The sequence below is a fragment of the Siphateles boraxobius genome, unplaced genomic scaffold (assembly GCF_051911475.1).
Source record: "Siphateles boraxobius isolate OS27281-9 unplaced genomic scaffold, OSU_SipBor_1 61, whole genome shotgun sequence".
Taxonomy (NCBI): Eukaryota; Metazoa; Chordata; class Actinopteri; order Cypriniformes; family Leuciscidae; genus Siphateles; species Siphateles boraxobius.
The window spans coordinates 1,584,562-1,611,200 of record NW_027509188.1 but is presented as its reverse complement, the minus strand read 5'-3'; the positions used below and the strand labels follow the sequence as shown (position 1 = coordinate 1,611,200).

The 26,639-nt window shown below is 49.2% G+C and overlaps 31 non-coding genes across 31 annotated transcripts; all 31 read right to left on the bottom strand.

The window, feature by feature from the left end:
* Positions 1-602: 602 nt before the first annotated feature.
* Positions 603-676, bottom strand: trnan-guu (transfer RNA asparagine (anticodon GUU)). The gene has a single exon. It is a non-coding gene; the product is annotated as a tRNA-Asn (tRNA).
* A 126-nt stretch (positions 677-802) lies between these two features.
* Positions 803-875, bottom strand: trnak-cuu (transfer RNA lysine (anticodon CUU)). Its single transcript has one exon. It is a non-coding gene; the product is annotated as a tRNA-Lys (tRNA).
* Positions 876-2,233: 1,358 nt separating this feature from the next.
* Positions 2,234-2,307, bottom strand: trnan-guu (transfer RNA asparagine (anticodon GUU)). Its single transcript has one exon. It is a non-coding gene; the product is annotated as a tRNA-Asn (tRNA).
* A 126-nt stretch (positions 2,308-2,433) lies between these two features.
* trnak-cuu (transfer RNA lysine (anticodon CUU)) lies at positions 2,434-2,506 on the bottom strand. The gene has a single exon. It is a non-coding gene; the product is annotated as a tRNA-Lys (tRNA).
* A 1,919-nt stretch (positions 2,507-4,425) lies between these two features.
* On the bottom strand, positions 4,426-4,499 carry trnan-guu (transfer RNA asparagine (anticodon GUU)). The gene has a single exon. It is a non-coding gene; the product is annotated as a tRNA-Asn (tRNA).
* Positions 4,500-4,625: 126 nt separating this feature from the next.
* trnak-cuu (transfer RNA lysine (anticodon CUU)) lies at positions 4,626-4,698 on the bottom strand. Its single transcript has one exon. It is a non-coding gene; the product is annotated as a tRNA-Lys (tRNA).
* A 1,358-nt stretch (positions 4,699-6,056) lies between these two features.
* On the bottom strand, positions 6,057-6,130 carry trnan-guu (transfer RNA asparagine (anticodon GUU)). Its single transcript has one exon. It is a non-coding gene; the product is annotated as a tRNA-Asn (tRNA).
* Positions 6,131-6,256: 126 nt separating this feature from the next.
* On the bottom strand, positions 6,257-6,329 carry trnak-cuu (transfer RNA lysine (anticodon CUU)). The gene has a single exon. It is a non-coding gene; the product is annotated as a tRNA-Lys (tRNA).
* A 1,770-nt stretch (positions 6,330-8,099) lies between these two features.
* Positions 8,100-8,173, bottom strand: trnan-guu (transfer RNA asparagine (anticodon GUU)). Its single transcript has one exon. It is a non-coding gene; the product is annotated as a tRNA-Asn (tRNA).
* A 126-nt stretch (positions 8,174-8,299) lies between these two features.
* Positions 8,300-8,372, bottom strand: trnak-cuu (transfer RNA lysine (anticodon CUU)). Its single transcript has one exon. It is a non-coding gene; the product is annotated as a tRNA-Lys (tRNA).
* A 1,358-nt stretch (positions 8,373-9,730) lies between these two features.
* Positions 9,731-9,804, bottom strand: trnan-guu (transfer RNA asparagine (anticodon GUU)). The gene has a single exon. It is a non-coding gene; the product is annotated as a tRNA-Asn (tRNA).
* A 126-nt stretch (positions 9,805-9,930) lies between these two features.
* trnak-cuu (transfer RNA lysine (anticodon CUU)) lies at positions 9,931-10,003 on the bottom strand. Its single transcript has one exon. It is a non-coding gene; the product is annotated as a tRNA-Lys (tRNA).
* Positions 10,004-11,211: 1,208 nt separating this feature from the next.
* On the bottom strand, positions 11,212-11,285 carry trnan-guu (transfer RNA asparagine (anticodon GUU)). The gene has a single exon. It is a non-coding gene; the product is annotated as a tRNA-Asn (tRNA).
* A 126-nt stretch (positions 11,286-11,411) lies between these two features.
* trnak-cuu (transfer RNA lysine (anticodon CUU)) lies at positions 11,412-11,484 on the bottom strand. The gene has a single exon. It is a non-coding gene; the product is annotated as a tRNA-Lys (tRNA).
* A 1,356-nt stretch (positions 11,485-12,840) lies between these two features.
* Positions 12,841-12,914, bottom strand: trnan-guu (transfer RNA asparagine (anticodon GUU)). Its single transcript has one exon. It is a non-coding gene; the product is annotated as a tRNA-Asn (tRNA).
* A 126-nt stretch (positions 12,915-13,040) lies between these two features.
* On the bottom strand, positions 13,041-13,113 carry trnak-cuu (transfer RNA lysine (anticodon CUU)). The gene has a single exon. It is a non-coding gene; the product is annotated as a tRNA-Lys (tRNA).
* A 1,356-nt stretch (positions 13,114-14,469) lies between these two features.
* trnan-guu (transfer RNA asparagine (anticodon GUU)) lies at positions 14,470-14,543 on the bottom strand. Its single transcript has one exon. It is a non-coding gene; the product is annotated as a tRNA-Asn (tRNA).
* Positions 14,544-14,669: 126 nt separating this feature from the next.
* trnak-cuu (transfer RNA lysine (anticodon CUU)) lies at positions 14,670-14,742 on the bottom strand. Its single transcript has one exon. It is a non-coding gene; the product is annotated as a tRNA-Lys (tRNA).
* A 442-nt stretch (positions 14,743-15,184) lies between these two features.
* Positions 15,185-15,257, bottom strand: trnak-cuu (transfer RNA lysine (anticodon CUU)). The gene has a single exon. It is a non-coding gene; the product is annotated as a tRNA-Lys (tRNA).
* Positions 15,258-16,614: 1,357 nt separating this feature from the next.
* On the bottom strand, positions 16,615-16,688 carry trnan-guu (transfer RNA asparagine (anticodon GUU)). The gene has a single exon. It is a non-coding gene; the product is annotated as a tRNA-Asn (tRNA).
* A 126-nt stretch (positions 16,689-16,814) lies between these two features.
* On the bottom strand, positions 16,815-16,887 carry trnak-cuu (transfer RNA lysine (anticodon CUU)). Its single transcript has one exon. It is a non-coding gene; the product is annotated as a tRNA-Lys (tRNA).
* A 1,357-nt stretch (positions 16,888-18,244) lies between these two features.
* Positions 18,245-18,318, bottom strand: trnan-guu (transfer RNA asparagine (anticodon GUU)). The gene has a single exon. It is a non-coding gene; the product is annotated as a tRNA-Asn (tRNA).
* Positions 18,319-18,444: 126 nt separating this feature from the next.
* trnak-cuu (transfer RNA lysine (anticodon CUU)) lies at positions 18,445-18,517 on the bottom strand. Its single transcript has one exon. It is a non-coding gene; the product is annotated as a tRNA-Lys (tRNA).
* A 1,923-nt stretch (positions 18,518-20,440) lies between these two features.
* On the bottom strand, positions 20,441-20,514 carry trnan-guu (transfer RNA asparagine (anticodon GUU)). Its single transcript has one exon. It is a non-coding gene; the product is annotated as a tRNA-Asn (tRNA).
* A 128-nt stretch (positions 20,515-20,642) lies between these two features.
* trnak-cuu (transfer RNA lysine (anticodon CUU)) lies at positions 20,643-20,715 on the bottom strand. The gene has a single exon. It is a non-coding gene; the product is annotated as a tRNA-Lys (tRNA).
* Positions 20,716-22,073: 1,358 nt separating this feature from the next.
* trnan-guu (transfer RNA asparagine (anticodon GUU)) lies at positions 22,074-22,147 on the bottom strand. The gene has a single exon. It is a non-coding gene; the product is annotated as a tRNA-Asn (tRNA).
* Positions 22,148-22,273: 126 nt separating this feature from the next.
* trnak-cuu (transfer RNA lysine (anticodon CUU)) lies at positions 22,274-22,346 on the bottom strand. The gene has a single exon. It is a non-coding gene; the product is annotated as a tRNA-Lys (tRNA).
* A 794-nt stretch (positions 22,347-23,140) lies between these two features.
* Positions 23,141-23,214, bottom strand: trnan-guu (transfer RNA asparagine (anticodon GUU)). Its single transcript has one exon. It is a non-coding gene; the product is annotated as a tRNA-Asn (tRNA).
* A 110-nt stretch (positions 23,215-23,324) lies between these two features.
* Positions 23,325-23,397, bottom strand: trnak-cuu (transfer RNA lysine (anticodon CUU)). Its single transcript has one exon. It is a non-coding gene; the product is annotated as a tRNA-Lys (tRNA).
* Positions 23,398-24,755: 1,358 nt separating this feature from the next.
* Positions 24,756-24,829, bottom strand: trnan-guu (transfer RNA asparagine (anticodon GUU)). The gene has a single exon. It is a non-coding gene; the product is annotated as a tRNA-Asn (tRNA).
* A 126-nt stretch (positions 24,830-24,955) lies between these two features.
* On the bottom strand, positions 24,956-25,028 carry trnak-cuu (transfer RNA lysine (anticodon CUU)). Its single transcript has one exon. It is a non-coding gene; the product is annotated as a tRNA-Lys (tRNA).
* Between the last annotated feature and the right edge of the window lie 1,611 nt (positions 25,029-26,639).

Below are 26,639 nucleotides of genomic sequence, written 5' to 3'. Positions count from 1 at the left end.
GGTGGTTGCATGGCAGGACGTCAACGAAAAACACCATTCGTCCCCCCGTTTCGGTCTGTCGAGTGAGAGAGCGGTTACCGAAGGCAAACTTCTCCAAATATCCAAAGATAAAAGTGAGTTATACAACAAAGAGTTGGAGGGACACAACCTCCAACCGGAATCAAAAACGCTAGTACATATAGGCCTATGCCGAATCGATTGACCTCATGCCTGAGAGCCTGATAGGTTACAAGTTACCGGTGCCCTCCTTATGAGAACAAAATCCACGTTCGATCAATGTCGGAAGTTATTACGGATGCTCGATGGTGTTTTAAAAGGAGTTTTGAGCAGGACCTCTCTGGAACACAGGCCTCCACCACCAGGAACAAAACATGAGTATTCCATCCACGCGCCACAGCAAACATAAGCTGATGTAAACTTTCACAACACCCGCTGTCTTCTCTGAACACAAAGCAACTGACCAAGCTGTAAACGCTAAAAGGGGCCAAGAAACGTCGTGTCATGCGTCCGAAATGACACGGATGTGTTAGTGGACACACGTGTGCTAAATTCTGCAGCTGTGTTGGTGGTTGCATGGCCGGACGTCAACGAAAAACACCATTCGTCCCTGGGTGGGCTCGAACCACCAACCTTTCGGTTAACAGCCGAACGCGCTGTCCGATTGCACCACAGAGACCTACGGCCAGCCAGTCCATGGGTCAGCTTATAAAAAAAAGCAGACCTGGACTTTTCCGGCAATGGTGGACTCGCTTTCCACGCTGGAAAACGAGACCCCGTTGGGAAGAGAGAGGGCTAATAGATGCGCCCAACGTGGGGCTCGAACCCACGACCCTGAGATTAAGAGTCTCATGCTCTACCGACTGAGCTAGCCGGGCAACTAAGGTGACCTGCTTCGGGCTGGTCGCGGCCATTATCTGTGCCAAAATTGCGCCCGTGAAAGGGAGCCTCACATTTCGCACAGGCTTGGCATAGCCTCTTGCGGGTAAAGTCAGGGTTAAGCCTAGAGGTAGGCTTAGAGTGTACTTTGTTTGTTTGAGCCATATCTGTTGTTGGGGGATACAATTTGACCCAGTAGAGCAGGCCAATAATATGCACAACCCGGAGCTAAAGTTCCGTTTCGGTCTGTCGAGTGAGAGAGCGGTTACCGAAGGCAACCTTCTCCAAATATCCAAAGGCAAAAGTGAGTCATACAACAAAGAGTTGGAGGGACACAACCTCCAAACGGAAGCAAAAACGCTAGCACATATAATCCTATGCCGAATCGATTGACCTGATGCCTGAGAGCCTGATAGGTTACAAGTTACCGGTGCCCTCTTTATGAGAACGAAATCCACGTTCGATCAATGTCGGAAGTTATGACGGATGCTCGATGGTGTTTTAAAAGGAGTTTTGAGCAGGACCTCTCTGGAACACAGGCCTCCACCACCCGGAACAAAACATGAGCATTCCATCCACGCGCCACAGCAAACATAAGCTGATGTAAACTTTCACAACACCCGCTGTCTTCTTTGAACACAAAGCAACTGACCAAGCTGTAAACGCTAAAAGGGCCAAGAAACGTTGTTTCATGCATCCGAAATGACACGGATGTGTTAGTGGACACACGTGTGCTAAATTCTGCAGCTGTGTTGGTGGTTGCATGGCAGGACGTCAACGAAAAACACCATTCCTCCCCCCTGTTTCGGTCTGTCGAGTGAGAGAGCGGTTACCGAAGGCAAACTTCTCCAAATATCCAAAGATAAAAGTGAGTCATACAACAAAGAGTTGGAGGGACACAACCTCCAACCGGAATCAAAAACGCTAGTACATATAGGCCTATGCCGAATCGATTGACCTCATGCCTGAGAGCCTGATAGGTTACAAGTTACCGGTGCCCTCCTTATGAGAACAAAATCCACGTTCGATCAATGTCGGAAGTTATTACGGATGCTCGATGGTGTTTTAAAAGGAGTTTTGAGCAGGACGACTCTGGAACACAGGCCTCCACCACCAGGAACAAAACATGAGTATTCCATCCACGCGCCACAGCAAACATAAGCTGATGTAAACTTTCACAACACCCGCTGTCTTCTCTGGACACAAAGCAACTGACCAAGCTGTAAACGCTAAAAGGGGCAAAGAAACATCGTGTCATGCGTCCGAAATGACACGGATGTGTTAGTGGACACACGTGTGCTAAATTCTGCAGCTGTGTTGGTGGTTGCATGGCCGGACGTCAACGAAAAACACCCTTCGTCCCTGGGTGGGCTCGAACCACCAACCTTTCGGTTAACAGCCGAACGCGCTGTCCGATTGCGCCACAGAGACCTACGGCCAGTCAGTCCATGGGTCAGCTTATAAAAAAAAGCAGACCTGGACTTTTCCGGCAATGGTGGACTCGCTTTCCACGCTGGAAACCGAGACCCCGTTGGGAAGAGAGAGGGCTAATAGATGCACCCAACGTGGGGCTCGAACCCACGACCCTGAGATTAAGAGTCTCATGCTCTACCGACTGAGCTAGCCGGGCAACTAAGGTGACCTGCTTCGGGCTGGTGGCGGCCATTATCTCTGCCTAAATTGCGCCGGTGAAAGGGAGCCTCACATTTCGCACAGGCTTGGCATAGCCTCTTGCGGGTAAAGTCAGGGTTAAGCCTAGAGGTAGGCTTAGAGTGTACTTTGTTTGTTTGAGCCATATCTGTTGTTGGGGGATACAATTTGACCCAGTAGAGCAGGCCAATAATATGCACAACCCGGAGCTAAAGTTCCGTTTCGGTCTGTCGAGTGAGAGAGCGGTTACCGAAGGCAACCTTCTCCAAATATCCAAAGGCAAAAGTGAGTCATACAACAAAGAGTTGGAGGGACACAACCTCCAAACGGAAGCAAAAACGCTAGCACATATAATCCTATGCCGAATCGATTGACCAGATGCCTGAGAGCCTGATAGGTTACAAGTTACCGGTGCCCTCTTTATGAGAACGAATCCACGTTCGATCAATGTCGGAAGTTAAGACGGATGCTCGATGGTGTTTTAAAAGGAGTTTTGAGCAGGACCTCTCTGGAACACAGGCCTCCACCAACCGGAACAAAACATGAGCATTCCATCCACGCGCCACAGCAAACATAAGCTGATGTAAACTTTCACAACACCCGCTGTCTTCTTTGAACACAAAGCAACTAACCAAGCTGTAAATGCTAAAAGGGCCAAGAAACGTCGTTTCATGCGTCCGAAATGACACGGATGTGTTAGTGGACACACGTGTGCTAAATTCTGCAGCTGTGTTGGTGGTTGCATGGCAGGACGTCAACGAAAAACACCATTCGTCCCCCCGTTTCGGTCTGTCGAGTGAGAGAGCGGTTACCGAAGGCAAACTTCTTCAAATATCCAAAGATAAAAGTGAGTCATACAACAAAGAGTTGGAGGGACACAACCTCCAACCGGAATCAAAAACGCTAGTACATATAGGCCTATGCCGAATCGATTGACCTCATGCCTGAGAGCCTGATAGGTTACAAGTTACCGGTGCCCTCCTTATGAGAACAAAATCCACGTTCGATCAATGTCGGAAGTTATTACGGATGCTCGATGGTGTTTTAAAAGGAGTTTTGAGCAGGACCTCTCTGGAACACAGGCCTCCACCACCCGGAACAAAACATGAGCATTCCATCCACGCGCCACAGCAAACATAAGCTGATGTAAACTTTCACAACACCCGCTGTCTTCTTTGAACACAAAGCAACTGACCAAGCTGTAAATGCTAAAAGGGCCAAGAAACGTTGTTTCATGCGTCCGAAATGACACGGATGTGTTAGTGGACACACGTGTGCTAAATTCTGCAGCTGTGTTGGTGGTTGCATGGCAGGACGTCAACGAAAAACACCATTCGTCCCCCCGTTTCGGTCTGTCGAGTGAGAGAGCGGTTACCGAAGGCAAACTTCTCCAAATATCCAAAGATAAAAGTGAGTTATACAACAAAGAGTTGGAGGGACACAACCTCCAACCGGAATCAAAAACGCTAGTACATATAGGCCTATGCCGAATCGATTGACCTCATGCCTGAGAGCCTGATAGGTTACAAGTTACCGGTGCCCTCCTTATGAGAACAAAATCCACGTTCGATCAATGTCGGAAGTTATTACGGATGCTCGATGGTGTTTTAAAAGGAGTTTTGAGCAGGACCTCTCTGGAACACAGGCCTCCACCACCAGGAACAAAACATGAGTATTCCATCCACGCGCCACAGCAAACATAAGCTGATGTAAACTTTCACAACACCCGCTGTCTTCTCTGAACACAAAGCAACTGACCAAGCTGTAAACGCTAAAAGGGGCCAAGAAACGTCGTGTCATGCGTCCGAAATGACACGGATGTGTTAGTGGAAACACGTGTGCTAAATTCTGCAGCTGTGTTGGTGGTTGCATGGCCGGACGTCAACGAAAAACACCATTCGTCCCTGGGTGGGCTCGAACCACCAACCTTTCGGTTAACAGCCGAACGCGCTGTCCGATTGCACCACAGAGACCTACGGCCAGCCAGTCCATGGGTCAGCTTATAAAAAAAAGCAGACCTGGACTTTTCCGGCAATGGTGGACTCGCTTTCCACGCTGGAAACCGAGACCCCGTTGGGAAGAGAGAGGGCTAATAGATGCGCCCAACGTGGGGCTCGAACCCACGACCCTGAGATTAAGAGTCTCATGCTCTACCGACTGAGCTAGCCGGGCAACTGCGGTGACCTGCTTCGGGCTGGTCGCGGCCATTATCTGTGCCAAAATTGCGCCCGTGAAAGGGAGCCTCACATTTCGCACAGGCTTGGCATAGCCTCTTGCGGGTAAAGTCAGGGTTAAGCCTAGAGGTAGGCTTAGAGTGTACTTTGTTTGTTTGAGCCATATCTGTTGTTGGGGGATACAATTTGACCCAGTAGAGCAGGCCAATAATATGCACAACCCGGAGCTAAAGTTCCGTTTCGGTCTGTCGAGTGAGAGAGCGGTTACCGAAGGCAACCTTCTCCAAATATCCAAAGGCAAAAGTGAGTCATACAACAAAGAGTTGGAGGGACACAACCTCCAAACGGAAGCAAAAATGCTAGCACATATAATCCTATGCCGAATCGATTGACCTGATGCCTGAGAGCCTGATAGGTTACAAGTTACCGGTGCCCTCTTTATGAGAACGAAATCCACGTTCGATCAATGTCGGAAGTTATGACGGATGCTCGATGGTGTTTTAAAAGGAGTTTTGAGCAGGACCTCTCTGGAACACAGGCCTCCACCACCCGGAACAAAGCATGAGCATTCCATCCACGCGCCACAGCAAACATAAGCTGATGTAAACTTTCACAACACCCGCTGTCTTCTTTGAACACAAAGCAACTGACCAAGCTGTAAACGCTAAAAGGGCCAAGAAACGTTGTTTCATGCATCCGAAATGACACGGATGTGTTAGTGGACACACGTGTGCTAAATTCTGCAGCTGTGTTGGTGGTTGCATGGCAGGACGTCAACGAAAAACACCATTCCTCCCCCCTGTTTCGGTCTGTCGAGTGAGAGAGCGGTTACCGAAGGCAAACTTCTCCAAATATCCAAAGATAAAAGTGAGTCATACAACAAAGAGTTGGAGGGACACAACCTCCAACCGGAATCAAAAACGCTAGTACATATAGGCCTATGCCGAATCGATTGACCTCATGCCTGAGAGCCTGATAGGTTACAAGTTACCGGTGCCCTCCTTATGAGAACAAAATCCACGTTCGATCAATGTCGGAAGTTATTACGGATGCTCGATGGTGTTTTAAAAGGAGTTTTGAGCAGGACGACTCTGGAACACAGGCCTCCACCACCAGGAACAAAACATGAGTATTCCATCCACGCGCCACAGCAAACATAAGCTGATGTAAACTTTCACAACACCCGCTGTCTTCTCTGGACACAAAGCAACTGACCAAGCTGTAAACGCTAAAAGGGGCAAAGAAACATCGTGTCATGCGTCCGAAATGACACGGATGTGTTAGTGGACACACGTGTGCTAAATTCTGCAGCTGTGTTGGTGGTTGCATGGCCGGACGTCAACGAAAAACACCCTTCGTCCCTGGGTGGGCTCGAACCACCAACCTTTCGGTTAACAGCCGAACGCGCTGTCCGATTGCGCCACAGAGACCTACGGCCAGCCAGTCCATGGGTCAGCTTATAAAAAAAAGCAGACCTGGACTTTTCCGGCAATGGTGGACTCGCTTTCCACGCTGGAAACCGAGACCCCGTTGGGAAGAGAGAGGGCTAATAGATGCGCCCAACGTGGGGCTCGAACCCACGACCCTGAGATTAAGAGTCTCATGCTCTACCGACTGAGCTAGCCGGGCAACTAAGGTGACCTGCTACGGGCTGGTCGCGGCCATTATCTGTGCCTAAATTGCGCCCGTGAAAGGGAGCCTCACATTTCGCACAGTTCCGTTTCGGTCTGTCGAGTGAGAGAGCGGTTACCGAAGGCAACCTTCTCCAAATATCCAAAGGCAAAAGTGAGTCATACAACAAAGAGTTGGAGGGACACAACCTCCAAACGGAAGCAAAAACGCTAGCACATATAATCCTATGCCGAATCGATTGACCAGATGCCTGAGAGCCTGATAGGTTACAAGTTACCGGTGCCCTCTTTATGAGAACGAATCCACGTTCGATCAATGTCGGAAGTTAAGACGGATGCTCGATGGTGTTTTAAAAGGAGTTTTGAGCAGGACCTCTCTGGAACACAGGCCTCCACCAACCGGAACAAAACATGAGCATTCCATCCACGCGCCACAGCAAACATAAGCTGATGTAAACTTTCACAACACCCGCTGTCTTCTTTGAACACAAAGCAACTGACCAAGCTGTAAATGCTAAAAGGGCCAAGAAACGTCGTTTCATGCGTCCGAAATGACACGGATGTGTTAGTGGACACACGTGTGCTAAATTCTGCAGCTGTGTTGGTGGTTGCATGGCAGGACGTCAACGAAAAACACCATTCGTCCCCCCGTTTCGGTCTGTCGAGTGAGAGAGCGGTTACCGAAGGCAAACTTCTCCAAATATCCAAAGATAAAAGTGAGTCATACAACAAAGAGTTGGAGGGACACAACCTCCAACCGGAATCAAAAACGCTAGTACATATAGGCCTATGCCGAATCGATTGACCTCATGCCTGAGAGCCTGATAGGTTACAAGTTACCGGTGCCCTCCTTATGAGAACAAAATCCACGTTCGATCAATGTCGGAAGTTATTACGGATGCTCGATGGTGTTTTAAAAGGAGTTTTGAGCAGGACCTCTCTGGAACACAGGCCTCCACCACCCGGAACAAAACATGAGCATTCCATCCACGCGCCACAGCAAACATAAGCTGATGTAAACTTTCACAACACCCGCTGTCTTCTTTGAACACAAAGCAACTGACCAAGCTGTAAATGCTAAAAGGGCCAAGAAACGTTGTTTCATGCGTCCGAAATGACACGGATGTGTTAGTGGACACACGTGTGCTAAATTCTGCAGCTGTGTTGGTGGTTGCATGGCAGGACGTCAACGAAAAACACCATTCGTCCCCCCGTTTCGGTCTGTCGAGTGAGAGAGCGGTTACCGAAGGCAAACTTCTCCAAATATCCAAAGATAAAAGTGAGTTATACAACAAAGAGTTGGAGGGACACAACCTCCAACCGGAATCAAAAACGCTAGTACATATAGGCCTATGCCGAATCGATTGACCTCATGCCTGAGAGCCTGATAGGTTACAAGTTACCGGTGCCCTCCTTATGAGAACAAAATCCACGTTCGATCAATGTCGGAAGTTATTACGGATGCTCGATGGTGTTTTAAAAGGAGTTTTGAGCAGGACCTCTCTGGAACACAGGCCTCCACCACCAGGAACAAAACATGAGTATTCCATCCACGCACCACAGCAAACATAAGCTGATGTAAACTTTCACAACACCCGCTGTCTTCTCTGAACACAAAGCAACTGACCAAGCTGTAAACGCTAAAAGGGGCCAAGAAACGTCGTGTCATGCGTCCGAAATGACACGGATGTGTTAGTGGACACACGTGTGCTAAATTCTGCAGCTGTGTTGGTGGTTGCATGGCCGGACGTCAACGAAAAACACCATTCGTCCCTGGGTGGGCTCGAACCACCAACCTTTCGGTTAACAGCCGAACGCGCTGTCCGATTGCACCACAGAGACCTACGGCCAGCCAGTCCATGGGTCAGCTTATAAAAAAAAGCAGACCTGGACTTTTCCAGCAATGGTGGACTCGCTTTCCACGCTGGAAACCGAGACCCCGTTGGGAAGAGAGAGGGCTAATAGATGCGCCCAACGTGGGGCTCGAACCCACGACCCTGAGATTAAGAGTCTCATGCTCTACCGACTGAGCTAGCCGGGCAACTGCGGTGACCTGCTTCGGGCTGGTCGCGGCCATTATCTGTGCCAAAATTGCGCCCGTGAAAGGGAGCCTCACATTTCGCACAGGCTTGGCATAGCCTCTTGCGGGTAAAGTCAGGGTTAAGCCTAGAGGTAGGCTTAGAGTGTACTTTGTTTGTTTGAGCCATATCTGTTGTTGGGGGATACAATTTGACCCAGTAGAGCAGGCCAATAATATGCACAACCCGGAGCTAAAGTTCCGTTTCGGTCTGTCGAGTGAGAGAGCGGTTACCGAAGGCAACCTTCTCCAAATATCCAAAGGCAAAAGTGAGTCATACAACAAAGAGTTGGAGGGACACAACCTCCAAACGGAAGCAAAAACGCTAGCACATATAATCCTATGCCGAATCGATTGACCTGATGCCTGAGAGCCTGATAGGTTACAAGTTACCGGTGCCCTCTTTATGAGAACGAAATCCACGTTCGATCAATGTCGGAAGTTATGACGGATGCTCGATGGTGTTTTAAAAGGAGTTTTGAGCAGGACCTCTCTGGAACACAGGCCTCCACCACCCGGAACAAAGCATGAGCATTCCATCCACGCGCCACAGCAAACATAAGCTGATGTAAACTTTCACAACACCCGCTGTCTTCTTTGAACACAAAGCAACTGACCAAGCTGTAAACGCTAAAAGGGCCAAGAAACGTTGTTTCATGCATCCGAAATGACACGGATGTGTTAGTGGACACACGTGTGCTAAATTCTGCAGCTGTGTTGGTGGTTGCATGGCAGGACGTCAACGAAAAACACCATTCCTCCCCCCTGTTTCGGTCTGTCGAGTGAGAGAGCGGTTACCGAAGGCAAACTTCTCCAAATATCCAAAGATAAAAGTGAGTCATACAACAAAGAGTTGGAGGGACACAACCTCCAACCGGAATCAAAAACGCTAGTACATATAGGCCTATGCCGAATCGATTGACCTCATGCCTGAGAGCCTGATAGGTTACAAGTTACCGGTGCCCTCCTTATGAGAACAAAATCCACGTTCGATCAATGTCGGAAGTTATTACGGATGCTCGATGGTGTTTTAAAAGGAGTTTTGAGCAGGACGACTCTGGAACACAGGCCTCCACCACCAGGAACAAAACATGAGTATTCCATCCACGCGCCACAGCAAACATAAGCTGATGTAAACTTTCACAACACCCGCTGTCTTCTCTGGACACAAAGCAACTGACCAAGCTGTAAACGCTAAAAGGGGCAAAGAAACATCGTGTCATGCGTCCGAAATGACACGGATGTGTTAGTGGACACACGTGTGCTAAATTCTGCAGCTGTGTTGGTGGTTGCATGGCCGGACGTCAACGAAAAACACCCTTCGTCCCTGGGTGGGCTCGAACCACCAACCTTTCGGTTAACAGCCGAACGCGCTGTCCGATTGCGCCACAGAGACCTACGGCCAGCCAGTCCATGGGTCAGCTTATAAAAAAAAGCAGACCTGGACTTTTCCGGCAATGGTGGACTCGCTTTCCACGCTGGAAACCGAGACCCCGTTGGGAAGAGAGAGGGCTAATAGATGCGCCCAACGTGGGGCTCGAACCCACGACCCTGAGATTAAGAGTCTCATGCTCTACCGACTGAGCTAGCCGGGCAACTAAGGTGACCTGCTTCGGGCTGGTCGCGGCCATCATCTGTGCCTAAATTGCGCCCGTGAAAGGGAGCCTCACATTTCGCACAGTTCCGTTTCGGTCTGTCGAGTGAGAGAGCGGTTACCGAAGGCAACCTTCTCCAAATATCCAAAGGCAAAAGTGAGTCATACAACAAAGAGTTGGAGGGACACAACCTCCAAACGGAAGCAAAAACGCTAGCACATATAATCCTATGCCGAATCGATTGACCTGATGCCTGAGAGCCTGATAGGTTACAAGTTACCGGTGCCCTCTTTATGAGAACGAAATCCACGTTCGATCAATGTCGGAAGTTATTACGGATGCTCGATGGTGTTTTAAAAGGAGTTTTGAGCAGGACCTCTCTGGAACACAGGCCTCCACCACCCGGAACAAAACATGAGCATTCCATCCACGCGCCACAGCAAACATAAGCTGATGTAAACTTTCACAACACCCGCTGTCTTCTTTGAACACAAAGCAACTGACCAAGCTGTAAACGCTAAAAGGGCCAAGAAACGTTGTTTCATGCGTCCGAAATGACACGTATGTGTTAGTGGACACACGTGTGCTAAATTCTGCAGCTGTGTTGGTGGTTGCATGGCAGGACGTCAACGAAAAACACCATTCGTCCCCCCGTTTCGGTCTGTCGAGTGAGAGAGCGGTTACCGAAGGCAAACTTCTCCAAATATCCAAAGATAAAAGTGAGTTATACAACAAAGAGTTGGAGGGACACAACCTCCAACCGGAATCAAAAACGCTAGTACATATAGGCCTATGCCGAATCGATTGACCTCATGCCTGAGAGCCTGATAGGTTACAAGTTACCGGTGCCCTCCTTATGAGAACAAAATCCACGTTCGATCAATGTCGGAAGTTATTACGGATGCTCGATGGTGTTTTAAAAGGAGTTTTGAGCAGGACCTCTCTGGAACACAGGCCTCCACCACCAGGAACAAAACATGAGTATTCCATCCACGCGCCACAGCAAACATAAGCTGATGTAAACTTTCACAACACCCGCTGTCTTCTCTGAACACAAAGCAACTGACCAAGCTGTAAACGCTAAAAGGGGCCAAAAAACGTCGTGTCATGCGTCCGAAATGACACGGATGTGTTAGTGGACACACGTGTGCTAAATTCTGCAGCTGTGTTGGTGGTTGCATGGCCGGACGTCAACGAAAAACACCATTCGTCCCTGGGTGGGCTCGAACCACCAACCTTTCGGTTAACAGCCGAACGCGCTGTCCGATTGCGCCACAGAGACCTACGGCCAGCCAGTCCATGGGTCAGCTTATAAAAAAAAGCAGACCTGGACTTTTCCGGCAATGGTGGACTCGCTTTCCACGCTGGAAACCGAGACCCCGTTGGGAAGAGAGAGGGCTAATAGATGCGCCCAACGTGGGGCTCGAACCCACGACCCTGAGATTAAGAGTCTCATGCTCTACCGACTGAGCTAGCCGGGCAACTAAGGTGACCTGCTTCGGGCTGGTCGCGGCCATTATCTGTGCCTAAATTGCGCCCGTGAAAGGGAGCCTCACATTTCGCACAGGCTTGGCATAGCCTCTTGCGGGTAAAGTCAGGGTTAAGCCTAGAGGTAGGCTTAGAGTGTACTTTGTTTGTTTGAGCCATATCTGTTGTTGGGGGATACAATTTGACCCAGTAGAGCAGGCCAATAATATGCACAACCCGGAGCTAAAGTTCCGTTTCGGTCTGTCGAGTGAGAGAGCGGTTACCGAAGGCAACCTTCTCCAAATATCCAAAGGCAAAAGTGAGTCATACAACAAAGAGTTGGAGGGACACAACCTCCAAACGGAAGCAAAAACGCTAGCACATATAATCCTATGCCGAATCGATTGACCTGATGCCTGAGAGCCTGATAGGTTACAAGTTACCGGTGCCCTCTTTATGAGAACGAATCCACGTTCGATCAATGTCGGAAGTTAAGACGGATGCTCGATGGTGTTTTAAAAGGAGTTTTGAGCAGGACCTCTCTGGAACACAGGCCTCCACCACCCGGAACAAAACATGAGCATTCCATCCACGCGCCACAGCAAACATAAGCTGATGTAAACTTTCACAACACCCGCTGTCTTCTTTGAACACAAAGCAACTGACCAAGCTGTAAACGCTAAAAGGGCCAAGAAACGTCGTTTCATGCGTCCGAAATGACACGGATGTGTTAGTGGACACACGTGTGCTAAATTCTGCAGCTGTGTTGGTGGTTGCATGGCAGGACGTCAACGAAAAACACCATTCGTCCCCCCGTTTCGGTCTGTCGAGTGAGAGAGCGGTTACCGAAGGCAAACTTCTCCAAATATCCAAAGATAAAAGTGAGTCATACAACAAAGAGTTGGAGGGACACAACCTCCAACCGGAATCAAAAACGCTAGTACATATAGGCCTATGCCGAATCGATTGACCTCATGCCTGAGAGCCTGATAGGTTACAAGTTACCGGTGCCCTCCTTATGAGAACGAAATCCACGTTCGATCAATGTCGGAAGTTATTACGGATGCTCGATGGTGTTTTAAAACGAGTTTTGAGCAGGACCTCTCTGGAACACAGGCCTCCACCACCAGGAACAAAACATGAGTATTCCATCCACGCGCCACAGCAAACATAAGCTGATGTAAACTTTCACAACACCCGCTGTCTTCTCTGAACACAAAGCAACTGACCAAGCTGTAAACGCTAAAAGGGGCCAAGAAACGTCGTGTCATGCGTCCGAAATGACACGGATGTGTTAGTGGACACACGTGTGCTAAATTCTGCAGCTGTGTTGGTGGTTGCATGGCCGGACGTCAACGAAAAACACCATTCGTCCCTGGGTGGGCTCGAACCACCAACCTTTCGGTTAACAGCCGAACGCGCTGTCCGATTGCGCCACAGAGACCTACGGCCAGCAAGTCCATGGGTCAGCTTATAAAAAAAAGCAGACCTGGACTTTTCCGGCAATGGTGGACTCGCTTTCCACGCTAGAAACCGAGAGCCCGTTGGGAAGAGAGAGGGCTAATAGATGCGCCCAACGTGGGGCTCGAACCCACGACCCTGAGATTAAGAGTCTCATGCTCTACCGACTGAGCTAGCCGGGCAACTAAGGTGACCTGCTTCGGGCTGGTCGCGGCCATTATCTGTGCCTAAATTGCGCCCGTGAAAGGGAGCCTCACATTTCGCACAGGCTTGGCATAGCCTCTTGCGGGTAAAGTCAGGGTTAAGCCTAGAGGTAGGCTTAGAGTGTACTTTGTTTGTTTGAGCCATATCTGTTGTTGGGGGATACAATTTGACCCAGTAGAGCAGGCCAATAATATGCACAACCCGGAGCTAAAGTTCCGTTTCGGTCTGTCGAGTGAGAGAGCGGTTACCGAAGGCAACCTTCTCCAAATATCCAAAGGCAAAAGTGAGTCATACAACAAAGAGTTGGAGGGACACAACCTCCAAACGGAAGCAAAAACGCTAGCACATATAATCCTATGCCGAATCGATTGACCTGATGCCTGAGAGCCTGATAGGTTACAAGTTACCGGTGCCCTCTTTATGAGAACGAATCCACGTTCGATCAATGTCGGAAGTTAAGACGGATGCTCGATGGTGTTTTAAAAGGAGTTTTGAGCAGGACCTCTCTGGAACACAGGCCTCCACCACCCGGAACAAAACATGAGCATTCCATCCACGCGCCACAGCAAACATAAGCTGATGTAAACTTTCACAACACCCGCTGTCTTCTTTGAACACAAAGCAACTGACCAAGCTGTAAACGCTAAAAGGGCCAAGAAACGTCGTTTCATGCGTCCGAAATGACACGGATGTGTTAGTGGACACACGTGTGCTAAATTCTGCAGCTGTGTTGGTGGTTGCATGGCAGGACGTCAACGAAAAACACCATTCGTCCCCCCGTTTCGGTCTGTCGAGTGAGAGAGCGGTTACCGAAGGCAAACTTCTCCAAATATCCAAAGATAAAAGTGAGTTATACAACAAAGAGTTGGAGGGACACAACCTCCAACCGGAATCAAAAACGCTAGTACATATAGGCCTATGCCGAATCGATTGACCTCATGCCTGAGAGCCTGATAGGTTACAAGTTACCGGTGCCCTCCTTATGAGAACAAAATCCACGTTCGATCAATGTCGGAAGTTATTACGGATGCTCGATGGTGTTTTAAAAGGAGTTTTGAGCAGGACCTCTCTGGAACACAGGCCTCCACCACCAGGAACAAAACATGAGTATTCCATCCACGCGCCACAGCAAACATAAGCTGATGTAAACTTTCACAACACCCGCTGTCTTCTCTGAACACAAAGCAACTGACCAAGCTGTAAACGCTAAAAGGGGCCAAGAAACGTCGTGTCATGCGTCCGAAATGACACGTATGTGTTAGTGGACACACGTGTGCTAAATTCTGCAGCTGTGTTGGTGGTTGCATGGCCGGACGTCAACGAAAAACACCATTCGTCCCTGGGTGGGCTCGAACCACCAACTTTTCGGTTAACAGCCGAACGCGCTGTCCGATTGCACCACAGAGACCTACGGCCAGCCAGTCCATGGGTCAGCTTATAAAAAAAAGCAGACCTGGACTTTTCCGGCAATGGTGGACTCGCTTTCCACGCTGGAAAACGAGACCCCGTTGGGAAGAGAGAGGGCTAATAGATGCGCCCAACGTGGGGCTCGAACCCACGACCCTGAGATTAAGAGTCTCATGCTCTACCGACTGAGCTAGCCGGGCAACTAAGGTGACCTGCTTCGGGCTGGTCGCGGCCATTATCTGTGCCAAAATTGCGCCCGTGAAAGGGAGCCTCACATTAGGTAGGTTACAAGTTACCGGTGCCCTCTTTATGAGAACGAAATCCACGTTCGATCAATGTCGGAAGTTATGACGGAAAAACACCATTCCTCCCCCCTGTTTCGGTCTGTCGAGTGAGAGAGCGGTTACCGAAGGCAAACTTCTCCAAATATCCAAAGATAAAAGTGAGTCATACAACAAAGAGTTGGAGGGACACAACCTCCAACCGGAATCAAAAACGCTAGTACATATAGGCCTATGCCGAATCGATTGACCTCATGCCTGAGAGCCTGATAGGTTACAAGTTACCGGTGCCTTCCTTATGAGAACAAAATCCAGGAGAAAGAACAAAATCCTCCTCTATTAGAGAGAGGGCTAATAGATGCGCCCAACGTGGGGCTCGAACCCACGACCCTGAGATTAAGAGTCTCATGCTCTACCGACTGAGCTAGTCGGGCAACTGCGGTGACCTGCTTCGGGCTGGTCGCGTCCATTATCTGTGCCTAAATTGCGCCCGTGAAAGGGAGCCTCACATTTCGCACAGGCTTGGCATAGCCTCTTGCGGGTAAAGTCAGGGTTAAGCCTAGAGGTAGGCTTAGAGTGTACTTTGTTTGTTTGAGCCATATCTGTTGTTGGGGGATACAATTTGACCCAGTAGAGCAGGCCAATAATATGCAAAACCTGGAGCTAAAGTTCCGTTTCGGTCTGTCGAGTGAGAGAGCGGTTACCGAAGGCAACCTTCTCCAAATATCCAAAGGCAAAAGTGAGTCATACAACAAAGAGTTGGAGGGACACAACCTCCAAACGGAAGCAAAAACGCTAGCACATATAATCCTATGCTGAATCGATTGACCTGATGCCTGAGAGCCTGATAGGTTACAAGTTACCGGTGCCCTCTTTATGAGAACGAAATCCACGTTCGATCAATGTCGGAAGTTATTACGGATGCTCGATGGTGTTTTAAAAGGAGTTTTGAGCAGGACCTCTCTGGAACACAGGCCTCCACCACCCGGAACAAAACATGAGCATTCCATCCACGCGCCACAGCAAACATAAGCTGATGTAAACTTTCACAACACCCGCTGTCTTCTTTGAACACAAAGCAACTGACCAAGCTGTAAACGCTAAAAGGGCCAAGAAACGTCGTTTCATGCGTCCGAAATGACACGGATGTGTTAGTGGACACACGTGTGCTAAATTCTGCAGCTGTGTTGGTGGTTGCATGGCAGGACGTCAACGGAAAACACCATTCGTCCCCCCGTTTCGGTCTGTCGAGTGAGAGAGCGGTTACCGAAGGCAACCTTCTCCAAATATCCAAAGGCAAAAGTGAGTCATACAACAAAGAGTTGGAGGGACACAACCTCCAAACGGAAGCAAAAACGCTAGCACATATAATCCTATGCCGAATCGATTGACCTGATGCCTGAGAGCCTGATAGGTTACAAGTTACCGGTTCCCTCTTTATGAGAACGAAATCCACGTTCGATCAATGTCGGAAGTTATTACGGATGCTCGATGGTGTTTTAAAAGGAGTTTTGAGCAGGACCTCTCTGGAACACAGGCCTCCACCACCCGGAACAAAACATGACAATTCCATCCACGCGCCACAGCAAACATAAGCTGATGTAAACTTTCACAACACCCGCTGTCTTCTCTGAACACAAAGCAACTGACCAAGCTGTAAACACTAAAAGGGGCCAAGAAACGTCGTGTCATGCGTCCGAAATGACACGGATGTTTTAGTGGACACACGTGTGCTAAATTCTGCAGCTGTGTTGGTGGTTGCATGGCCGGATGTCAACGAAAAACAGCATTCGTCCCTGGGTGGGCTCGAACCACCAACCTTTCGGTTAACAGCCGAACACGCTGTCCGATTGCGCCACAGAGACCTACGGCTAGCCAGTCCATGGGTCAGCTTATAAAAAAAAGCAGACCTGGACTTTTCCGGCAATGGTGGACTCGCTTTCCACGCTGGAAACCGAGACCCCGTTGGGAAGAGAGAGGGCTAATAGATGCGCCCAACGTGGGGCTCTAACCCACGACCCTGAGATTAAGAGTCTCATGCTCTACCGACTGAGCTAGCCGGGCAACTGCGGTGACCTGCTTCGGGCTGGTCGCGGCCATTATCTGTGCCTAAATTGCGCCCGTGAAAGGGAGCCTCACATTTGGCACAGGCTTGGCATAGCCTCTTGTGGGTAAAGTCAGGGTTAAGCCTAGAGGTAGGCTTAGAGTGTACTTTGTTTGTTTGAGCCATATCTGTTGTTGGGGGATACAATTTGACCCAGTAGAGCAGGCCAATAATATGCACAACCCGAAGCTAAAGTTCCGTTTCGGTCTGTCGAGTGAGAGAGCGGTTACCGAAGGCAACCTTCTCCAAATATCCAAAGGCAAAAGTGAGTCATACAACAAAGAGTTGGAGGGACACAACCTCCAAACGGAAGCAAAAACGCTAGCACATATAAACCTATGCCGAATCGATTGACCTGATGCCTGAGAGCCTGATAGGTTACAAGTTACCGGTGCCCTCTTTATGAGAACGAAATCCACGTTCGATCAATGTCGGAAGTTATTACGGATGCTCGATGGTGTTTTAAAAGGAGTTTTGAGCAGGACCTCTCTGGAACACAGGCCTCCACCACACGGAACAAAACATGAGCATTCCATCCACGCGCCACAGCAAACATAAGCTGATGTAAACTTTCACAACACCCGCTGTCTTCTTTGAACACAAAGCAACTGACCAAGCTGTAAACGCTAAAAGGGCCAAGAAACGTCGTTTCATGCGTCCGAAATGACACGGATGTGTTAGTGGACACACGTGTGCTAAATTCTGCAGCTGTGTTGGTGGTTGCATGGCAGGACGTCAACGAAAAACACCATTCGTCCCCCCGTTTCGGTCTGTCGAGTGAGAGAGCGGTTACCGAAGGCAAACTTCTCCAAATATCCAAAGATAAAAGTGAGTCATACAACAAAGAGTTGGAGGGACACAACCTCCAACCGGAATCAAAAACGCTAGTACATATAGGCCTATGCCGAATCGATTGACCTCATGCCTGAGAGCCTGAGAGGTTACAAGTTACCGGTGCCCTCCTTATGAGAACAAAATCCACGTTCGATCAATGTCGGAAGTTATTACGGATGCTCGATGGTGTTTTAAAAGGAGTTTTGAGCAGGACCTCTCTGGAACACAGGCCTCCACAACCAGGAACAAAACATGAGTATTCCATCCACGCGCCACAGCAAACATAAGCTGATGTAAACTTTCACAACACCCGCTGTCTTCTCTGAACACAAAGCAACTGACGAAGCTGTAAACGCTAAAAGGGGCCAAGAAACGTCGTGTCATGCGTCCGAAATGACACGGATGTGTTAGTGGACACACGTGTGCTAAATTTTGCAGATGTGTTGGTGGTTGCATGGCCGGACGTCAACGAAAAACACCATTCGTCCCTGGGTGGGCTCGAACCACCAACCTTTCGGTTAACAGCCGAACGCGCTGTCCGATTGCGCCACAGAGACCTACGGCCAGTCAGTCCATGGGTCAGCTTATAAAAAAAAGCAGACCTGGACTTTTCCGGCAATGGTGGACTCGCTTTCCACGCTGGAAACCGAGACCCCGTTGGGAAGAGAGAGGGCTAATAGATGCGCCCAACGTGGGGCTCGAACCCACGACCCTGAGATTAAGAGTCTCATACTCTACCGACTGACCTAGCCGGGCAACTGCGGTGACCTGCTTCGGGCTGGTCGCGGCCATTATATGTGCCTAAATTGCGCCCGTGAAAGGGAGCCTCACATTTGGCACAGGCTTGGCATAGCCTCTTGTGGGTAAAGTCAGGGTTAAGCCTAGAGGTAGGCTTAGAGTGTACTTTGTTTGTTTGAGCCATATCTGTTGTTGGGGGATACAATTTGACCCAGTAGAGCAGGCCAATAATATGCACAACCCGAAGCTAAAGTTCCGTTTCGGTCTGTCGAGTGAGAGAGCGGTTACCGAAGGCAACCTTCTCCAAATATCCAAAGGCAAAAGTGAGTCATACAACAAAGAGTTGGAGGGACACAACCTCCAAACGGAAGCAAAAACGCTAGCACATATAAACCTATGCCGAATCGATTGACCTGGTGCCTGAGAGCCTGATAGGTTACAAGTTACCGGTGCCCTCTTTATGAGAACGAAATCCACGTTCGATCAATGTCGGAAGTTATTACGGATGCTCGATGGTGTTTTAAAAGGAGTTTTGAGCAGGACCTCTCTGGAACACAGGCCTCCACCACCCGGAACAAAACATGAGCATTCCATCCACGCGCCACAGCAAACATAAGCTGCTGTAAACTTTCACAACACCCGCTGTCTTCTCTGAACACAAAGCAACTGACCAAGCTGTAAACACTAAAAGGGGCCAAGAAACGTCATGTCATGCGTCCGAAATGACACGGATGTGTTAGTGGACACAAGTGTGCTAAATTCTGCAGCTGTGTTGGTGGTTGCATGGCCGGACGTCAACGAAAAACACCATTCGTCCCCCCGTTTCGGTCTGTCGAGTGAGAGAGCGGTTACCGAAGGCAAACTTCTCCAAATATCCAAAGATAAAAGTGAGTCATACAACAAAGAGTTGGAGGGACACTACCTCAAACCGGAATCAGAAACGCTAGTACATATAGGCCTATGCCGAATCGATTGACCTCATGCCTGAGAGACTGATAGGTTACAAGTTACCGGTGCCCTCCTTATGAGAACAAAATCCACGTTCGATCAATGTCGGAAGTTATTACGGATGCTCGATGGTGTTTTAAAAGGAGTTTTGAGCAGGACCTCTCTGGAACACAGGCCTCCACCACCAGGAACAAAACATGAGTATTCCATCCACGCGCCACAGCAAACATAAGCTGATGTAAACTTTCACAACACCCGCTGTCTTCTCTGAACACAAAGCAACTGACCAAGCTGTAAACGCTAAAAGGGGCCAAGAAACGTCGTGTCATGCGTCCGAAATGACACGGATGTGTTAGTGGACACACGTGTGCTAAATTCTGCAGCTGTGTTGGTGGTTGCATGGCAGGACGTCAACGAAAAACACCATTCGTCCCCCCCGTTTCGGTCTGTCGAGTGAGAGAGCGGTTACCGAAGGCAAACTTCTCCAAATATCCAAAGATAAAAGTGAGTCATACAACAAAGAGTTGGAGGGACACAACCTCCAACCGGAATCAAAAACGCTAGTACATATAGGCCAATGCCGAATGGATTGACCTCATGCCTGAGAGCCTGATAGGTTACAAGTTACCGGTGCCCTCCTTATGAGAACAAAATCCACGTTCGATCAATGTCGGAAGTTATTACGGATGCTCGATGGTGTTTTAAAAGGAGTTTTGAGCAGGACCTCTCTGGAACACAGGCCTCCACCACCAGGAACAAAACATGAGTATTCCATCCACGCGCCACAGCAAACATAAGCTGATGTAAACTTTCACAACACCCGCTGTCTTCTCTGAACACAAAGCAACTGACCAAGCTGTAAACACTAAAAGGGGCCAAGAAACGTCGTGTCATGCGTCCGAAATGACACGGATGTGTTAGTGGACACACGTGTGCTAAATTCTGCAGCTGTGTTGGTGGTTGCATGGCCGGACGTCAACGAAAAACAGCATTCGTCTCTGGGTGGGCTCGAACCACCAACCTTTCGGTTAACAGCCGAACGCGCTGTCCGATTGCGCCACAGAGACCTATGGCTAGCCAGTCCATGGGTCAGCCTATAATAAAAAAAGCAGACCTGAACTTTTCCGGCAATGGTGGACTCGCTTTCCACGCTGGAAACCGAGACTCCGTTGGGAAGAGAGAGGGCTAATAGATGCGCCCAACGTGGGGCTCGAACCCACGACCCTGAGATTAAGAGTCTCATACTCTACCGACTGACCTAGCCGGCCAACTGCGGTGACCTGCTTCGGGCTGGTCGCGGCCATTATATGTGCCTAAATTGCGCCCGTGAAAGGGAGCCTCACATTTGGCACAGGCTTGGCATAGCCTCTTGTGGGTAAAGTCAGGGTTAAGCCTAGAGGTAGGCTTAGAGTGTACTTTGTTTGTTTGAGCCATATCTGTTGTTGGGGGATACAATTTGACCCAGTAGAGCAGGCCAATAATATGCACAACCCGAAGCTAAAGTTCCGTTTCGGTCTGTCGAGTGAGAGAGCGGTTACCGAAGGCAACCTTCTCCAAATATCCAAAGGCAAAAGTGAGTCATACAACAAAGAGTTGGAGGGACACAACCTCCAAACGGAAGCAAAAACGCTAGCACATATAAACCTATGCCGAATCGATTGACCTGGTGCCTGAGAGCCTGATAGGTTACAAGTTACCGGTGCCCTCTTTATGAGAACGAAATCCACGTTCGATCAATGTCGGAAGTTATTACGGATGCTCGATGGTGTTTTAAAAGGAGTTTTGAGCAGGACCTCTCTGGAACACAGGCCTCCACCACCCGGAACAAAACATGAGCATTCCATCCACGCGCCACAGCAAACATAAGCTGCTGTAAACTTTCACAACACCCGCTGTCTTCTCTGAACACAAAGCAACTGACCAAGCTGTAAACACTAAAAGGGGCCAAGAAACGTCATGTCATGCGTCCGAAATGACACGGATGTGTTAGTGGACACAAGTGTGCTAAATTCTGCAGCTGTGTTGGTGGTTGCATGGCCGGACGTCAACGAAAAACACCATTCGTCCCCCCGTTTCGGTCTGTCGAGTGAGAGAGCGGTTACCGAAGGCAAACTTCTCCAAATATCCAAAGATAAAAGTGAGTCATACAACAAAGAGTTGGAGGGACGCTACCTCAAACCGGAATCAGAAACGCTAGTACATATAGGCCTATGCCGAATCGATTGACCTCATGCCTGAGAGCCTGATAGGTTACAAGTTACCGGTGCCCTCCTTATGAGAACAAAATCCACGTTCGATCAATGTCGGAAGTTATTACGGATGCTCGATGGTGTTTTAAAAGGAGTTTTGAGCAGGACCTCTCTGGAACACAGGCCTCCACCACCAGGAACAAAACATGAGTATTCCATCCACGCGCCACAGCAAACATAAGCTGATGTAAACTTTCACAACACCCGCTGTCTTCTCTGAACACAAAGCAACTGACCAAGCTGTAAACGCTAAAAGGGGCCAAGAAACGTCGTGTCATGCGTCCGAAATGACACGGATGTGTTAGTGGACACACGTGTGCTAAATTTTGCAGATGTATTGGTGGTTGCATGGCCGGACGTCAACGAAAAACACCATTCGTCCCTGGGTGGGCTCGAACCACCAACCTTTCGGTTAACAGCCGAACGCGCTGTCCGATTGCGCCACAGAGACCTACGGCCAGCCAGTCCATGGGTCAGCTTATAAAAAAAAGCAGACCTGGACTTTTCCGGCAATGGTGGACTCACTTTCCACGCTGGAAACCGAGACCCCTCTGGGAAGAGAGAGGGCTAATAGATGCACCCAACGTGGGGCTCGAACCCACGACCCTGAGATTAAGAGTCTCATGCTCTACCGACTGAGCTAGCAGGCCAACTGCGTTGACCTGCTTCGGGCTGGTCGCGTCCATTATCTGTGCCTAAATTGCGCCAGTGAAAGGGAGCCTCACATTTCGCACAGGCTTGGCATAGCCTCTTGCGGGTAAAGTCAGGGTTAAGCCTAGAGGTAGGCTTAAAGTGTACTTTGTTTGTTTGAGCCATATCTGTTGTTGGGGGATACAATTTGACCCAGTAGAGCAGGCCAATAATATGCACAACCCGGAGCTAAAGTTCCGTTTCGGTCTGTCGAGTGAGAGAGCGGTTACCGAAGGCAACCTTCTCCAAATATCCAAAGGCAAAAGTCAGTCATACAACAAAGAGTTAAAGGGACACAACCTCCAAACGGAAGCAAAAACGCTAGCACATATAATCCTATGCCGAATCGATTGACCTGATGCCTGAGAGCCTGATAGGTTACAAGTTACCGGTTCCCTCTTTATGAGAACGAAATCCATGTTCGATCAATGTCGGAAGTTATTACGGATGCTCGATGGTGTTTTAAAAGGAGTTTTGAGCAGGACCTCTCTAGAACACAGGCCTCCACCACCTGGAACAAAACATGAGCATTCCATCCACGCGCCACAGCAAACATAAGCTGATGTAAACTTTCACAACACCCGCTGTCTTCTCTGAACACAAAGCAACTGACCAAGCTGTAAACACTAAAAGGGGCCAAGAAACGTCGTGTCATGCGTCCGAAATGACACGGATGTGTTAGTGGACACACGTGTGCTAAATTCTGCAGCTGTGTTGGTGGTTGCATGGCCGGACGTCAACGAAAAACAGCATTCGTCTCTGGGTGGGCTCGAACCACCAACCTTTCGGTTAACAGCCGAACGCGCTGTCCGATTGCGCCACAGAGACCTACGGCTAGCCAGTCCATGGGTCAGCCTATAATAAAAAAAGCAGACCTGAACTTTTCCGGCAATGGTGGACTCGCTTTCCACGCTGGAAACCGAGAGGGCTAATAGATGCGCCCAACGTGGGGCTCGAACCCACGACCCTGAGATTAAGAGTCTCATACTCTACCGACTGACCTAGCCGGGCAACTGCGGTGACCTGCTTCGGGCTGGTCGCGGCCATTATCTGTGCCTAAATTGCGTCCGTGAAAGGGAGCCTCACATTTGGCACAGGCTTGGCATAGCCTCTTGTGGGTAAAGTCAGGGTTAAGCCTAGAGGTAGGCTTAGAGTGTACTTTGTTTGTTTGAGCCATATCTGTTGTTGGGGGATACAATTTGACCCAGTAGAGCAGGCCAATAATATGCACAACCCGAAGCTAAAGTTCCGTTTCGGTCTGTCGAGTGAGAGAGCGGTTACCGAAGGCAACCTTCTCCAAATATCCAAAGGCAAAAGTGAGTCATACAACAAAGAGTTGGAGGGACACAACCTCCAAACGGAAGCAAAAACGCTAGCACATATAAACCTATGCCGAATCGATTGACCTGGTGCCTGAGAGCCTGATAGGTTACAAGTTACCGGTGCCCTCTTTATGAGAACGAAATCCACGTTCGATCAATGTCGGAAGTTATTACGGATGCTCGATGGTGTTTTAAAAGGAGTTTTGAGCAGGACCTCTCTGGAACACAGGCCTCCACCACCCGGAACAAAACATGAGCATTCCATCCACGCGCCACAGCAAACATAAGCTGCTGTAAACTTTCACAACACCCGCTGTCTTCTCTGAACACAAAGCAACTGACCAAGCTGTAAACACTAAAAGGGGCCAAGAAACGTCATGTCATGCGTCCGAAATGACACGGATGTGTTAGTGGACACAAGTGTGCTAAATTCTGCAGCTGTGTTGGTGGTTGCATGGCCGGACGTCAACGAAAAACACCATTCGTCCCCCCGTTTCGGTCTGTCGAGTGAGAGAGCGGTTACCGAAGGCAAACTTCTCCAAATATCCAAAGATAAAAGTGAGTCATACAACAAAGAGTTGGAGGGACACTACCTCAAACCGGAATCAGAAACGCTAGTACATATAGGCCTATGCCGAATCGATTGACCTCATGCCTGAGAGCCTGATAGGTTACAAGTTACCGGTGCCCTCCTTATGAGAACAAAATCCACGTTCGATCAATGTCGGAAGTTATTACGGATGCTCGATGGTGTTTTAAAAGGAGTTTTGAGCAGGACCTCTCTGGAACACAGGCCTCCACCACCAGGAACAAAACATGAGTATTCCATCCACGCGCCACAGCAAACATAAGCTGATGTAAACTTTCACAACACCCGCTGTCTTCTCTGAACACAAAGCAACTGACCAAGCTGTAAACGCTAAAAGGGGCCAAGAAACGTCGTGTCATGCGTCCGAAATGACACGGATGTGTTAGTGGACACACGTGTGCTAAATTCTGCAGCTGTGTTGGTGGTTGCATGGCCGGACGTCAACGAAAAACACCATTCGTCCCTGGGTGGGCTCGAACCACCAACCTTTCGGTTAACAGCCGAACGCGCTGTCCGAGTGCGCCACAGAGACCTACGGCCAGCCAGTCCATGGGTCAGCTTATAAAAAAAAGCAGACCTGGACTTTTCCGGCAATGGTGGACTCGCTTTCCACGCTGGAAACCGAGACCCCGTTGGGAAGAGAGAGGGCTAATAGATACGCCCAACGTGGGGCTCGAACCCACGACCCTGAGATTAAGAGTCTCATGCTCTACCGACTGAGCTAGCCGGGCAACTAAGGTGACCTGCTTCGGGCTGGTCTCGCCCATTATCTGTGCCTAAATTGCGCCCGTGAAAGGGAGCCTCACATTTCGCACAGGCTTGGCATAGCCTCTTGCGGGTAAAGTCAGGGTTAAGCCTAGAGGTAGGCTTAGAGTGTACTTTGTTTGTTTGAGCCATATCTGTTGTTGGGGGATACAATTTGACCCAGTAGAGCAGGCCAATAATATGCACAACCCGGAGCTAAAGTTCCGTTTCGGTCTTTCGAGTGAGAGAGCGGTTACCGAAGGCAACCTTCTCCAAATATCCAAAGGCAAAAGTGAGTCATACAACAAAGAGTTGGAGGGACACAACCTCCAAACGGAAGCAAAAACGCTAGCACATATAATCCTATGCCGAATCGATTGACCTGATGCCTGAGAGCCTGATAGGTTACAAGTTACCGGTGCCCTCTTTATGAGAACGAATCCACGTTCGATCAATGTCGGAAGTTAAGACGGATGCTCGATGGTGTTTTAAAAGGAGTTTTGAGCAGGACCTCTCTGGAACACAGGCCTCCACCACCCGGAACAAAACATGAGCATTCCATCCACGCGCCACAGCAAACATAAGCTGATGTAAACTTTCACAACACCCGCTGTCTTCTTTGAACACAAAGCAACTGACCAAGCTGTAAACGCTAAAAGGGCCAAGAAACGTCGTTTCATGCGTCCGAAATGACACGGATGTGTTAGTGGACACACGTGTGCTAAATTCTGCAGCTGTGTTGGTGGTTGCATGGCAGGACGTCAACGAAAAACACCATTCGTCCCCCCCGTTTCGGTCTGTCGAGTGAGAGAGTGGTTACCGAAGGCAAACTTCTCCAAATATCCAAAGATAAAAGTGAGTCATACAACAAAGAGTTGGAGGGACACAACCTCCAAACGGAAGCAAAAACGCTAGCACATATAATCCTATGCCGAATCGATTGACCTGATGCCTGAGAGCCTGATAGGTTACAAGTTACCGGTGCCCTCTTTATGAGAACGAATCCACGTTCGATCAATGTCGGAAGTTAAGACGGATGCTCGATGGTGTTTTAAAAGGAGTTTTGAGCAGGACCTCTCTGGAACACAGGCCTCCACCACCCGGAACAAAACATGAGCATTCCATCCACGCGCCACAGCAAACATAAGCTGATGTAAACTTTCACAACACCCGCTGTCTTCTTTGAACACAAAGCAACTGACCAAGCTGTAAACGCTAAAAGGGCCAAGAAACGTCGTTTCATGCGTCCGAAATGACACGGATGTGTTAGTGGACACACGTGTGCTAAATTCTGCAGCTGTGTTGGTGGTTGCATGGCAGGACGTCAACGAAAAACACCATTCGTCCCCCCCGTTTCGGTCTGTCGAGTGAGAGAGTGGTTACCGAAGGCAAACTTCTCCAAATATCCAAAGATAAAAGTGAGTCATACAACAAAGAGTTGGAGGGACACAACCTCCAACCGGAATCAAAAACGCTAGTACATATAGGCCAATGCCGAATGGATTGACCTCATGCCTGAGAGCCTGATAGGTTACAAGTTACCGGTGCCCTCCTTATGAGAACAAAATCCACGTTCGATCAATGTCGGAAGTTATTAC